The sequence below is a fragment of the Dasypus novemcinctus genome, chromosome 12 (genome assembly GCF_030445035.2).
Source record: "Dasypus novemcinctus isolate mDasNov1 chromosome 12, mDasNov1.1.hap2, whole genome shotgun sequence".
In the NCBI taxonomy this organism is placed as follows: domain Eukaryota; kingdom Metazoa; phylum Chordata; class Mammalia; order Cingulata; family Dasypodidae; genus Dasypus; species Dasypus novemcinctus.
In genome coordinates this window covers 24992017-25006979 of record NC_080684.1, presented here as the reverse complement: position 1 = coordinate 25006979, position 14963 = coordinate 24992017, and the positions used below count along the sequence as shown (strand labels likewise).

At 35.9% G+C, this 14963-nt stretch overlaps 1 pseudogene; it reads left to right on the top strand.

The window, feature by feature from the left end:
- Nucleotides 1-1056: 1056 nt before the first annotated feature.
- On the top strand, nt 1057-5594 carry LOC101436890 (inhibitor of growth protein 1 pseudogene; annotated as a pseudogene).
- Nucleotides 5595-14963: the final 9369 nt, after the last annotated feature.

Below are 14963 nucleotides of genomic sequence, written 5' to 3'. Positions count from 1 at the left end.
ATATTTTAATTGCTCCTAATTTAAAAATATCACTCCTTTATAATTTTCCTCCTTCTTGATGAATATTGGCAGGCTTTTGTCTACTGTGTTAGTATTTTCAGAGCATTAGGTCTTATTTATATTAAATTGCTCTGTTTTAATTATTGAATTTTGATTTTATTTAGTTACTTTTTATTCTGTGTTTGATGTACATTTGATCCATTAATATTACCCCCACCTTAATTCACCCTTTTTCCTCTAGAGTCAGGGTTTTAACAAGGATTCCATGAACTTGAATTGAAATACAAAAGAACATTTTTCTTGTGAGTTTGTGTTGGTGTGGGTATGCTATATTTATTAAATAATATATAATATAATGTGGACTTACTAACATATATATAGTATATAGTATAATGTGAACTTACTTACTAGTTTCCACCTGATTGGCAAAGGGATCCATGGAACAAAAATGATTAAGGACCCCTGCTCTAGAGATATATCACTATTCCTAATTCCCTTAATTTGCACTCTAGATACAAATAACATACTTTTTTTTTTTAATTTACTTTACTTTTAAAGAAACTTTAGATTACATAAATGTTACATAAAAATAGAGGGGATTTTCATATTCCCCACACTCTCCCTTTCCCACTTTTCCATGTTAACATCTTTTATTAGTGTGGTACATTAGTTACAATTTACGGACACATACTGAAGCATTGCTTCTAACCATAGACTATAGTTTACACTATAGTTTACACTATGCCCCACACAATTTTATAGGTTATGACAAAATGTATAGTAGCCTGTATCCATCATGGCAATTTCATGCAGGCCAATTCCAATATCCCAAAAAAAGCCCCCATATTATCCCTATTCTTCTCTCTCTCTCACCTCAGAACCTCTGGTGGCCACTGCTTTTATATCAGTGATAAAAATTCTTCCATTGCTAGAATAATAGTAAGCCTATAATAGAGTAATAATAAGTCTACTTTAGTCCATTGTTCATTCTCCAATTTGAGGGTTTTGGGATGGTGATGCCCACTTTCTTTCTAATTGAGTGGATGCTTAGATCCCATGGGGCAGATGGATGGAACTCTCTTGCTTGAAGTTGCAGAAACTCTCTGTTTCTTAGGATGGTACTTGTCCATCGTCATCTCCTTGTTGGTTGTCCTGCGTGAGTCCAAAGAACTGGAGAGTAGGTGTGACAACTCTGCTGTGATTCAGTGCTCAAACAGCACATGGATGGACCAAAGATTTAAGTCCCTGGGACATATATTTAACAAGTATATTTTGAATTATAGGCTCAAGTAAAAAGGGGACGAAAAGCCACATGAAGGAAAACTATACATGAGTCTAACTCTGTTACACTGGTGAGCATAAACTCCAAAATAAGGTCCACTGACACCGTGTGGAATTTCTGAGCTTGTCTTCCCTGCCTATAGTGTTTAGATATCTCCAGAGCCTTCAGGAGCCCCACTATTGAGGCACTGTTTACTGTGGCAGTTAATGAGATCCTGCTGAGACTTGCATATCATAACCTCTGAAATGACCTCTCAACAAACTTTGGAAGCTTTTAGCCATAAAAACTCATTTATATTTAGTATTTCCCCTTTTTGGTCAAAGTCTTTTTCCAGTTGCATTACTAGTTGGTGCTTGGTAAAATCCCTCAGTGCTAGGGAGGCTCATCCATGAGGGTCATATCCTATGCCAGGAGGAAGGTTGTGCATTTATATGCTTAGTTTAGCTAAGAGATAGGCCACACTTGAACAACAAGGAGGCTTTCAGGAGGTAACTCTTAGGCAACAAATTATATTTGGTTAAGTTTCAATTTCACAAGGAAAGGTTCATAAGAACAATCATGAATATCAAGGGCCTAGTGCAATGGTCTGTCTGCTTTCACTTGGCATTGCCCAAGTACTCAGAGGATTCTTGCTGTTCTATTAGCAAATATAGCAGGACTCCAAAGGATCAGAATTCAATATTCTTTCAGTTATTGTGTGGGTTTCCATCCATTGAGACAATGCCCCATTAACATATTCATATGCCTTAGAGGCATGCCCCAGGGGCACCCCCTCCCCACACATCTGCCCATTATGGTACCACACACGGGTGATCTTTCCCTGCCCCACTGTGACCGTTCTGCGATCCAAAAAGTCTACAAAAATAAAGTAAAAAAATAACAAAATAAAAATAATAAGTAAATATTAATGATTTTTAAAATAACAAAATACAAAAAATTAAAAATTGAAAAATTAAACTTAAATATAATTTTAATACACTGTATCTTTCATCACTGTAAAATCTGTTTTGTATGTACAGTGAGTTTCTTCCATATGCTCCCCTAGCGTCTTTTTTTTTTCATTTTATCTTCACAAAAGCTTTAGGTTACATAAATTCACACAGCAACTATAGGGGATTCAATATACTCAACACTTCCCTCTTTTCCACTCTCCACTATTAATAACTTTTATAAGTGGATGGTACATTTGTTACAATTGATGTACAAATATTAAAGCATAGCTATTAACCATGGTCAATGGTTTACTTTGTGATTTCCATTATGGTTTACATTTTGTACCATATACTTTTATAAATTTTGAAGAAATTTAAAATGTCCTGAATCCATAACTGCAAGATCATGCAAACAATTCTAGTGCCCTAAAAATACTCTATGTTCATTTATTCTATTCTTCCCTCCCTCTCCCCTCAGAACCCATGGTAAACATTAAGTTTCAATTTTTAAAAAATCAGATTCATAGATATTTGCAATAATATTGAGGGCTTCATATATTGGTCTGTTTTCTTTTATTAGGCACTGTCTGTGTTCTTGAGAGATTTTTGTCTAATTGAGAGCATAGTAGGATTCCCTAGGGTGGGAGTTTAATATTTTCTTGTTTATTGTGTGGGTCTCCGCCCACTGAGATAACACACTATGACAAGATGAACATTTTCATATTCCATAGACACATGCCCCATGTGTGCCCTGTGCTTCATATCTCCCCAAATCTGATGCCCTACTTCAGGAGCCCTCCCCTGCCATATTTGCCCACCATTGTAGTTTTAACCTCAGACCTGAAAATCTCAAGAGTTCACCTGTTCCTTCCCCCAACCCTCCATATAGTTCTATGGATAGTCCATCCCAACTGCCCTACCCTATTTCCCCTCACGGACCAGCACCACTCAACCCAATCACATCACTGCACCTTTCTCACATACATACACTGCCCAACCACACCCTTTCACCTTATCAAAGATTTTGCCCATATGTGCATAAGCTCACCACCCTCTACTCCCTTTCTGTCTCCTGTTAACCTGTCTTCCAGATTCAAGCTCTATGAGTCTACTCAATTTGCTTAAGTCATATCAGCGAGGTCTTGAAATATTTGTCCTTCAGTGACTGGCTTACTTCACACAACATAAAGTCTTCAAGATTCATCTATATTATCCCATATGTTAATACTGTTTAGCAATAGTGAATAATGCTGCTATGAACACTGATGTGCATGTATCTGTTTATGTCCCTGCTTTCAATTCTTCTGAGTATATACCCAGCAGTGGGATTGTTAGATCATATGGCAGTTCTATACTTAGATTCTTGCTGAACCACCAAACTGTCCTCCACAGTGGCTGCATCATTACATTACCACCAGCAGTGGATAAGTGTTTGCTTTTCACCAACACTTGTAGTCCTGTTTATTAAGAGCTACTAGTCTAATAGGTGCAAGATATTGCATTGTAACTTTAATTTGTATTTCCCTAATAGCTAGTGATGGTGAGCATATTTTCATGTGCTTTTTAACCATTCATATTTCTTCTTTGGAAAAGTGTCTGTTCAAATCTCTTGCCCATTTTTTAAATGGGTTGTTTGTCTTTAATTTACAAGATTTAGGATTTCTTTATATTAGGCCGTTATTGAATAGATGGTTACCGAATATTTTCTCCCCCGTTTAGTAGGCTGCCTTTTAACTTTCTTGGCAAACTCCTTAGATATACACAAGTTTCAGTTGCTGTTGTTTTTAATTTTGAGGGAATCTCATTTATTTATTTTTTATTTTTTTTTTGCTTGCACTTTGGATGTAAAGTTTATGAAACTGTTTTCTACTACAAGATCTCATAGATGCTTCCCTCTATTATCTTCTTGGAGCTTTGTGGTCTTGGCTCTTATATTTAGATCTTTGATCCATCTTGAGTTAATTTTTGTATAGGGCATGAGATGGTGAACCTCTCTTATTCTTTGGGATATAGTTATCCAGTTTTCCAAGTACAGGTTGTTGAAGAGGCCATTCTCTCCCCATGGACTGGGTTTGGTGGTCTTGATGAATATCACTTGATTGCATTTGTAAGGATCTTTATCAGGACTCTCAATTCTGTTCCATTGGTCAGTATGTCTATCCTTGTGTGAATTACATACAATTTGATCACTATAGCTTTGCAGTATATTTTAAAGACTAGTAGTGTGATTCCAGTATAGAGCGCTGATCTTCCTTCGCTAGACCGCATTCAAATGTGTGTTAAATGTACACGCAAACTGGGCAGAAGTCAGGAACCCATGACAAGAAACCGAACAATAACAATATTCATCCTGCTGGTTCTGAACGATAATTCCACAACTGAAGTTGTGATAGTCTGATAATCTGAGGTGCAGCCCGGCGGCTGGGAGGTCGGCGAGCTGCGCTGCTGGAGCGGCTGCCGGCGCAGCTCGGGTCACCCTCCTACAGAGAGCCGGCCAGAGCAGCCCGGCCTCGCTGGCCCGAGGGCGTGCCGGCCAAGTGCTGGGCAGCTGCGCTCCCCGCCCAAGGGCCGGGCCGCGTGAGGTGGACGCTGCCTTCGGCTGCGCGGACGCTGGCGGAATGGGGCTCCTCCTGGTGGCTGGGGGTCTGCGAGGTTCCGGCGTCTGCCGCTTCCCGGAATCAAATTCTAAAGGAATTGGATGAATATTATGAGAAGTTAAAGCATGAGACTGACAGTACACAGAAGAGCAGAGTTTTACATTGCATTCAGAGAGCCCTGATTTGGAGCCAGGAACTGGGTGATTAAAAGATTCAGATTGTGAGTCAGATGGTAGAATTAGTTGAGAACCGGACCAGACACGTCGACAGTCAGGTGGAACATTTTGAGACACATCAGGAGATCAATGACACTACTGGCAACAGTGGAAAAACCAGCCCAGATAAGGCAAAGAATGAGACATTCACGCAAGCAGAAAAGCCCAATAATAAGAGATCCCTGCAACAACGCAACAATGAAAATCGAGCGAATGCATCTAATAATCATGATCATGATGACATCAGCTCAGGATCATTGAAGGAGAAGAAGGCAAAGGCATGGAAGAAAAAGAAACGCTTTAAGGCCAAAGCAGAGAGGGAAGCATCCCCTGCAGATCTTCCCGTCGACCGAAATGAACCAGGGTACTGTCTGCAATCAGGTCTCCTATGGAGAAATGAGAGGCTGTGACATGATGAATGCCCCATTGAGTGGTTTCATTTCTCTCGTGCGGGACTTAATCATAAACCAAAGGGCAAGTGGTACAGTCCCAAATGTAGAGGGGAAAATGAAAAAACAATGACAAAGCATTGGAGAAATCCAAAAAAGAGAAGACTTATAATAGGTAGCTTGTGGACATGCATTGAACAGTGAGGAAAACAAAATAAACCAGTGTATTTATTACAGTGCCACCTTAGTTGAGGTGTAAGGGTTGTAAAATGTATGTTTTTAAAGAATGTTAGGAAAGGAACCATTCCTTTTTTAGGGATGGGAGTGATTTTTTTCCTTTTGTTTTCATTGGCACACATGTGTAACAAAAAAGTGGCCCATGGATCAACATTTTAAAAACTACAAATATAGGTTTGAATTAAATAATGAAGTGAGTCTCAGGCTGATTTTCTTTTTTCCTTTTCTTTTCTTTTCCTTTCTTTTCTTTTCTAATTTTTTTGTAACTTGGAAGCAACCCAATGCATTAAAATGTGGAAAGAAAAAATTGATTTGATTGATATTTTAATTAAAATAATATCACTACGTGAATTTTTTTTAGTTAGCCAGGTTGTTAAAATTAAAACCCATAGCAAATTTCTTCCTTGCTGCCATTATATATATCCACAGAAAAATTCAATGACAAAGGTTTAAACTTAGAAGATTATTTTTTAAAGGATAAGTGATTAAATTTTACTGACATTATGTATACTGGCCAATTCCCTAAATGGTCATTTTTAAATGATTGAGTACATTTTATATTAAGCTGTGGAAGTGGTCTAGTCATGTCAAATCATGCTTTGACCATCACAGACCATAGTATAGCAGTCTTTAATGTACATAAGCTGTATAAATGTACTTTTCAAATGAACTTGCTCTTGCTGTATAATAATTGGAAATGCAGCCAGATGCCATTGTGAAACCACGGTATATTTCCCCTTGTATGTTTGAGAGCTGTACAGATGTGACACTAAGAAATAAATGAAACTTGACCAGTTAAAAAACAAATCTGATAATCCACTACTCATTTTTATCTTTCTCTTTCTCACTTATATGTTGAGTGTCCTGGAAACCTGACCATTATCTCCCTCATCTTCATAGACTGCCATCTTAGAACAGCCATGTACAGTTGAATCATGATTTGCAGTAATTATTATAAGGGTATTTATTGTATATGTATATGTATATATAATATTGAATATGGATATTGTATATGGGTGTGTGTGTAAAATATGATACATTTGTTTCCAGGTCATGTGTACAATGAACAAAATTCCTATAATTTATGTATGTAAATAAATTCACATGTAAATGTATATCTGTGTATTTGTAATTGATGCCTTTATTCATTCAGTTATATCTTTATATATGTTTCTCTATATAAATATTATATATGCATATACATATTTGTTGCATAAAATTATTTAGCATGCAGATAATTATGTATATTAACAAAACAGAATGTTAATTCTGGGTAAGAAAGAAGTACATTTGGATTAGAGTCAAGAGCAAAGGCAAAGACACAGAAGGCAAGCAAAATAAAAACAGAAAATAAATTACTATATAAGAATCATATATTTGTGTATATATATATGTATATATTTATAGAGTTGTAACTGATGAAAAAACTAGGGGGCAGAATGAAATGTTTATGGGTGAAATTATAGCAAATCATAAGATAATTTTCAAAGTTAAACTTTCCCTTTAAAATGGCAAGCAAAATGAATGAAAAAAGAACCTTATAAAACATTCCACAGTATAATTTAAAAGAATAGATTTTAAGGAGAAGAAACTAAATATTTGGAAGGAGAAATTAAAAACCAAAAAAACATCACTAATAAGGAAAGAAGGGCCAAAATGATAATAGCAACAACATTGGAAATTAGATTTCAATGAATCATTTGTTTCAACAATAAGTAAAAATTATTTTCTACATAAAGATCTATACCCATAATCTAATATTCAAATATGAGGGTAGAATTATCAAATATTAAGAATTCAAAATATTTACCTCCTTTAGAGCTGTTCATAAAACTTTTTATAGATTATGGGCTTTTTCAATGAAACAATAAACAAAAAAAAAGATCCAGTAAATAAGGGACTTAACAAAAAAGAGAACAAAAGACCTAGAGAGCAAACCCAGAATCAAGAAAGGGTTAAGTGGGCTCTGTGGGTATAGTCTATAGAGATAAGATTCAAAGAACTGAGAAATATTTGCACTTACATAGACATTGCCAATAGTTACGATACGGAGAAACACAAATAAATATGTGAAACAATTTTTGCTTAAGGAATGATGTTGTACAATAAAGTAATTATAATCATAATACATGTACACAGTACATAGTATATGCCTTAAACTAAATGAAATTGTCATAGACTTAAGAATTACACACTATATACTGATAGAATAAAAAAACACAATTTAATTCTTTGCAGGGGAGAGAAACGAGAAATGTATGTGATGTAGAGGGTGGTATTTACCCATAGAAACATAAAGTGGAAATAGGCAATATGAAAAAAAATAATGTTTCTGTAAAATGAGCTAAGTTGTTGAAAATGATTTTCTCTATGGAGGATGAATGGAGACAGATTGGGTATAATCTCAATATTTACAAATTTTCAACAATCATAACCTTTTTTCAACTAGAAACAAGTAAACATGTTACAAAATTAATATGTAAATTTAAAAAATATATTATTTATTTCATTAACTCAGTTCAACATTAAAACCAGTACATGAAAGTGCTAGAACTAAAATGTATGGATACATAATGAGTTATTACCCATAAAGTAGTTAATAGACAACAGCCTAAGAAATGGTACAGATGATATAATTATAGGACAAAGAAGTAAAACACTTATTATAACTGCTTCAAATTTAAAGAAGCTAGAAGAAAGATTATTTGTTAAATAGAGACATGGAATATGTATTTAAAATCATAAATTTCTGATGTTATACATATGAATGTTAGATGAAAAGTCACTGGAGGGATTTAATAGTAGATTACATACTAAACAAGAAAATGCTAGAAAATGTGAATACAGAGCAACAGAAATGACCCAAAATAAAACAAAGAGAAGAAAATATTTGCACAAAATATTGACAAGCTGTGGGACTTCAAGCTGTTTAACACACGAGCAAATGGAGTCTCCAAAGAGAAACATGGTAGGCAGAAAAATCATTTGAATACATACAAGAGACAGTTTTCCAATCTGATGAAAAATATAAACCCATATATCTTAGAAATTCAATGAACCTCAAAAACACAAGAACTATGAACAAAACTAAATCGAGTACATTATAGGCACATTACTTACACAGATGGTGAATTGATAAAGAGAAAAATTTTAAAGCAGCCAGTAAAAAAAGAAACAATGCAGATGAAAAAAAAGCGACAGCACATTTCTTGTCAATATAAAGTGCATGCCAGAGGAGAGTGAAAAAATATCTTTAAAGTACAGAAGTTACACACACAAACAAAAAAAAAAAACAATAAACCTTTAAAAGTAAATTAATACACCTAGTAAAAATATCTATAAGAAACATAGGTGAAATAAAATTCTCAGACATACAAAAACTGTAAAAATTAACTAACAGTGCACTTGTCTTATGAGAAATGCTTACAAAAATTCCTTTAAGGAGAAGGAAGATAACAAAAGGAAATATGGATTGATACAGAGAAAGGAAAATCACTAAAACTGATAAATATGTACTTAGATATTGTCATAGTTTGAAGCTTTGTGACTCCCAGAAAAGACCATGGGTTTTTTTTGAGCTAATCCATTCCTATTGGTGTGGAAACATTTGATTGCATTAGATTCAGTTAAGGGAACTTTCAATCACATTAATTAGATAACTTCAGAGCCTTTGATTGGAATATGTCAATGAAGTGTGACCCAGGGTGGATCTCCATCCTCTTGCAGGAGTGTTGTATAAGCAGAAAAACCTGCAGAGAAACAGAAAGAAGAGCTGACATTTTACCCTGCCATGAGAGAGAGAGAACTCCAGGATGTCTACAGAAGACAAAGATGCCCCAAGAGGCTGAGAGAGAGCTGGAGGCTGGAATCAGCAGAGAAGTCCAGGAGAGATGAGCCATATGCCTGATGGCCCACAGCAGAGTCCAAGGAGAAAATGAGCACTGAGGGGAAGGCAGAGACCTCAGGAAAGATGGACTGCCATCTTTCCTTGACACATGGCAGGAGTTCCAGATCAGCCACCAGACAAACTTCGATGAGAAAGCATCTCTGATGATGCCTTTATTTGGAAATTTTTGTGGCCTGAGAACTGCAAGCTTTTACACTAATAAATATCTATTGTAAAAGCTAACCCATTTCTGGTATTTTGTCCCCAGCAGTTTTAGAAAACTAAGACAGATATAAACCATTTTATCTTGTTTTAAAATCTATTTAAAGGATAAAAGACTGTTTGAAGCAGAAAATGTAAGTACTATGGGTATTATAAATTATTGGATTAGTGTATTTCTTCTTGCAGAAGATTTGGTAGTTTTTGTCATTCAAGAAATTTGTTCCTTTTTGCAAGTTGTCCAATATATTGGCACAAAATTCTTAAAATTCCCTTATTATTTCCGTGTTATTCCTTTATTATTGATTAATCAAGAATGTTTCAAAATTTCTTTTTTATCTCTTTTGTTGACTTATATTCTATAATAACTCCCTTGTAATGGCTGCTTTGGGCTTTAAATATTCATCTTTAATTTATCATCTGCTCTATAATACTATACTATAATAAGAACATTGCTAAAAAGTATCAAAGCTGTGGTGCAAAAATTTCCTTGGAAAATGATAAACTTTTCTATAACTGATGCAGGACAACTGTATAGATACCATACACAAAAATTTTATCTAAATGGATAATAGACCTAAATGTTGGAACTGAAATTATGGAATTTTTAGAAAGAAACTTAGGAGTAAATCCTAAGCAATAATTCCTTATATATGACACCGAAAGGCCAGATAATAAAATAAAAATATAAATGAATTTTTACATTTACAAATTTATAATTGTTGTGACTCAAAGGCACCATCAAGTAAATGAAAGACCCACACAATGAAGAAAATATTCAAAATCAAATATTTAATAAGAAACTTGTCTCCAGTATAAAGAATCCATAAAACTCAAAAATAAAAAGAGAACACAAAAATGGACAAAGAATTTTAATAGACATTATTCCTAAGAGATTATAAAAATGGCCAAAAGCTCATAGCAGTGGTTTGATGTCATTAGTCATCAGGAAATATAAATTAAACCCACAATAGCAAAGCATTTTATACCCACCAGGATGGCTAAAAACAAGATGACAAATGTTGACAAGGATGTGGAGAAATTCAAACCCTCATATATTCTTGGTAGGATTGTAAAATGGTACAGCCACACTGGAAAACAGTGTGATAGTTTCTTAAGATGTTCATGATAGAGTTACTACATAACCCAGCAATTCTTACTTTAAGGGTATACCCAAGAGATTTGAAAATCCATTTACATTAAAAAATATGTGAAGGAACGTTCCTAGTAACATAAGTCATCATGATCAAAGAGTATAAACAAACCAATGAATGGATGAACAAATATAGTATATCATTGCAACGGAATATCATTGAGACATTAAAGGAATGAAGTAATGTTATATGCTACAACAATGAAAAACATTGAAATCATCAGGCGATATGATGGAGTCAGACACAAAGGCTACATATTGTATAATTTCATTTGTACTATGAGAAGAATAGGAAAATCCATAGAACCAAAAGGAGATTTGTGGTGGGGCAGGTTGTGGGGTGACTGGAAGAATGTGGTATGAATGCTCATGGGAATGGTATTTCTTTTGGGGTTGATGAAATGTAAAGCTAGATAAGCAAAACTCTGAATATACTAAAATCATTGAACTCTTCACTTTAAAAGGGTTAATTTTATGTTATGTGATTTATATTATATCTTAATAAGCATTTTAAAAATTTAAACAGAAATATAGTAGAAAAGATATATGGGAATTGAATAAACATATGAAAACATACTAAATATCATTTGTCATTAGGAAAATGCAAATTCACACCACTGTGAGACACCAGTGCCTCTTACTGGAATAGCTAAAGTTAAAAAAACTGATCATGCTGAGGGTTGACATTGATTTGGAGCCAGTGACAGGGAGCACTTTACAATGACAACACTCAGGTTGGCATTGTAAAGTGCTAAAGGCATTCTGGAAAACAGTTTTTTGCAGTCGCCCCTCGGGCTGAAGTGTGGTTTGCTGGCCTGGCGAGGGGCGGCGGCTGCGGTAGGCCTATTCCAAACTGCTGCCCCCATAATAGGGTGGTTGGTTGGGCCCACCGCCACCCCTGAAGGAAGCTCGGCATGGGCGCAGAGTGCCCTCGGGTCTCCCCTTCTCGGCAGCCATGCTTCCGCGGCCGCCCCTCCTCCCGGATGGCGCCACACGATGCCTTGTGGGGCGGCACCCTTCTTCTTCTTTCTCCCTGCGCAGGTGCAGGGCAGAAAAATCCAGTCTGCCCTTTTCCCTTCCCCCGACAGCAGCAACAGCCAGGCGTGGGCGGGAAACTCCAGTCTGCCCTCTACCCCAGCAACAGCAGCCACCAATCACTAAACCCTGCCACTTCCCCCAGCAACAGCAACAGCCAATCCCTAACCACCACCCCTCCCCCGTCCAGTACCTCCCACTGACCTTTCTCCGGCAACCAATCAGAACAGGGCATGGCTTCGACCAATCAGCCTTCCCCAGCCCCTATAAAACTGTTGCCTCTCCCTCAATAAAGTTGGACTTGCGTGTTTACCTTGTCTCCGCGGTAGTTCTTCTGCCGTGCGCCCTCCAGTCCTGAGAGCCCCCGACAAGGGCCTGGCCTCCCTTGTCCCCAGTTCATCGCCTGCTTCTCCGGGCGACCCCTTCGTCGCCGGCTTCGCCGGGGGACCCCGTTAGCCGAACCGCGCAACCCCTGTGAGACCGACCCCTCGTCTGCTGCCGGACCGACCCCTCGTCCCAAGCGGGACCGATCCCTCATCCCGAGCTGGACCGACCCCTCGTCCTGAGCTGGACCGACCCCTCGTCCGCAGCCAGACCCCACCTCTACCGACCGAGCAAACCGTCGCAGTTTTTTTTCCAGATTCTTTAAAAGTTCAACATACATTTACTTTATGACAAATCATTCCACTCCACTCCAAGGTATTTACCCAAGAAAAATGAATGCACATGTCCCTTCAAATTCCATACACAAGGTTGATAGTGGCTTTATTTGTAATCACTGCACACTGGAAACACCATAGGTCTGCCATCATTGGAATACTATTAAGCAGTATAAAGGAATGAATTACTGATACACAATGGGGATAAAACAAAATAAGCATGCTCAGTGAAAGAAGAAAGACAAAGTAGTGCAATATTTTATGATTGCAGTTCCTTAAAATTTTACTGAAAAACTAAACTATACTGACAGAAAATTTAACAATAGTCAAGTAGGGACAGTAGCGAACAGGAAGAGAGGGCCTGAGGGATTACAAAGATGCAGTGGGACACTTTTCAGGATGATGGATATGTTCTGGTTTTTGTCTGTGGTAATGTTTTCAAAGTAGTTTACATGTCTAAGCATATCAAATATTACACCTCAAATATGTGATGTTGATTGTATGTCAATTTTCCTGATATAAAGCTGTTTAGAAAAATAAGATAATGAATTAAATAACCTGGTGCTTGTTTGTGTGCCATCTCCAAAGACATCTATCTTGAAGGCAGCTTTGGTTAGATAGCTTTTGCCAAAAAAAAAAAATTTACTCCAAAGATTCATTGCCAACTTTGAATGTAAATCACCAAGGACAATTTGATTATTCAATTATTTTGAGGTTCAGTCAACTAAAAAAGAAAAAGGAAAAGTCAAGGTCAATATGGTTCAAATATCGGCACTTGTCCTGAAATATCATCTTGTTAAAAGAGAAACTTCCAGCATTTTACTACAACTAAAATACTTTTCCTTTTTATGTTTTATAATTTATAAGAAAATATCTTAGGTGTCTTATGGTAAAATATATTATAGAAGTTGTAATTTGTTGGAGTCAACTATCTCAGAGAAATACCTATTTTTCAAAGAACCTTTGAGTGTCAGTGTGGAAACATGAGCAAGAGTGAAGAGAAGTTCAAATGAAAATCTTCTCACCTACCTCTTTCAACTAAGTGCCTTTAACAATTAGTGTCTTGAAATTATGATGGATTGACAGAAAAATAAGTAAATGTGCAACATTGTTGTTTCCCTACGTAAATTCCTGGCACATTTTTCTCTCAGAAGAAAAGAAATTAACTTGTTCATATTCAAATCAAAGATGTAAGTTGGAATTTACATATTTTGTAAAGTCTTCAGAAATATGTATGAGATGCCATAATGTAAATAGGTTGAAATATATTGGAATCATAGTATGATAAATATCAGAAGTGACATCAGGTATATTATCAAACCCACATTGGTAATAATAAGCACTCATTGTGTTTGTGTGGTATGTGTGTGTGTGTGTCTTTATCCCTCTGAAAGAGTGACTGTTTTAGCATAGTTCACTAGAGATCCTTGCTTCCTTTCATATATTTGATCAAAAAAGAAAATAAGCAGAAATCAGTCCTTTTATGTTGTACCAATTGGTTTACTGGAATCTGTCTTGTAATACTTTGTAACATCTTGTGAGGAAAAAAAATTTGTTTTGAGCATTGAATAATGCCCATAGTGTGTTGTGCTGAGTAAGGTTAAATAGTAACAATATGCTGTGTTAGAGATGAGAAAGAAGGATGAGTAGACTTCAATAATCATGTTTCATGGTCTTTCAATTTAATTTAATATGTATGTCAAATGTGTCATTAAATACCCAGGAGATATCTAGATTTCAGACAAGCCATAAAACTAGCCTGTGCTCATTTAAAATATTGATGACTGCAGCCCTTTGGGTTTAAAAGAATGAATCAGAAAAAAATCAGATGTAGCTCTTCTATAAAATTACAGATAATAAATAATGAAAAGTAACTGTTTACAAACAAGTGCTTCAAGGGGAACATTTTTATTGACTGTAGCATTACATGCTTTGAGAAACTGATTATAAATGGAAAACAAGTCTTTCACTATAAAAAAATAATTTTGGGTGCCTGAAAAATTTAATGTGAAACAGATTTTGACAAAAACTCATCATCAAAAAACCCATGAACTTTGGTGAGGAGACAAGACATCAAATAAAATAAAATAATTTACCTGAATGGCCAGTGAAAGAAGAAAAGGTTGATTTAAACTTTGTCAATATTAAAGGTAAACAAGTAAGCAGAAACCTTGATCAGAGCACAGTGAAACTTAATTGATAAAAATAGGTATTCTTTAAAAGAAAAAAAAATTCCCAGTAACAAAATCAGACATGCAGCAAATTTATCTCACGAATTTAGCATCAGAACAATATGAATTTAAGTCCAAAAAGAGGAAGAAATACTTTGTGTCTGTTTGGTACATTTGAGATATATAAA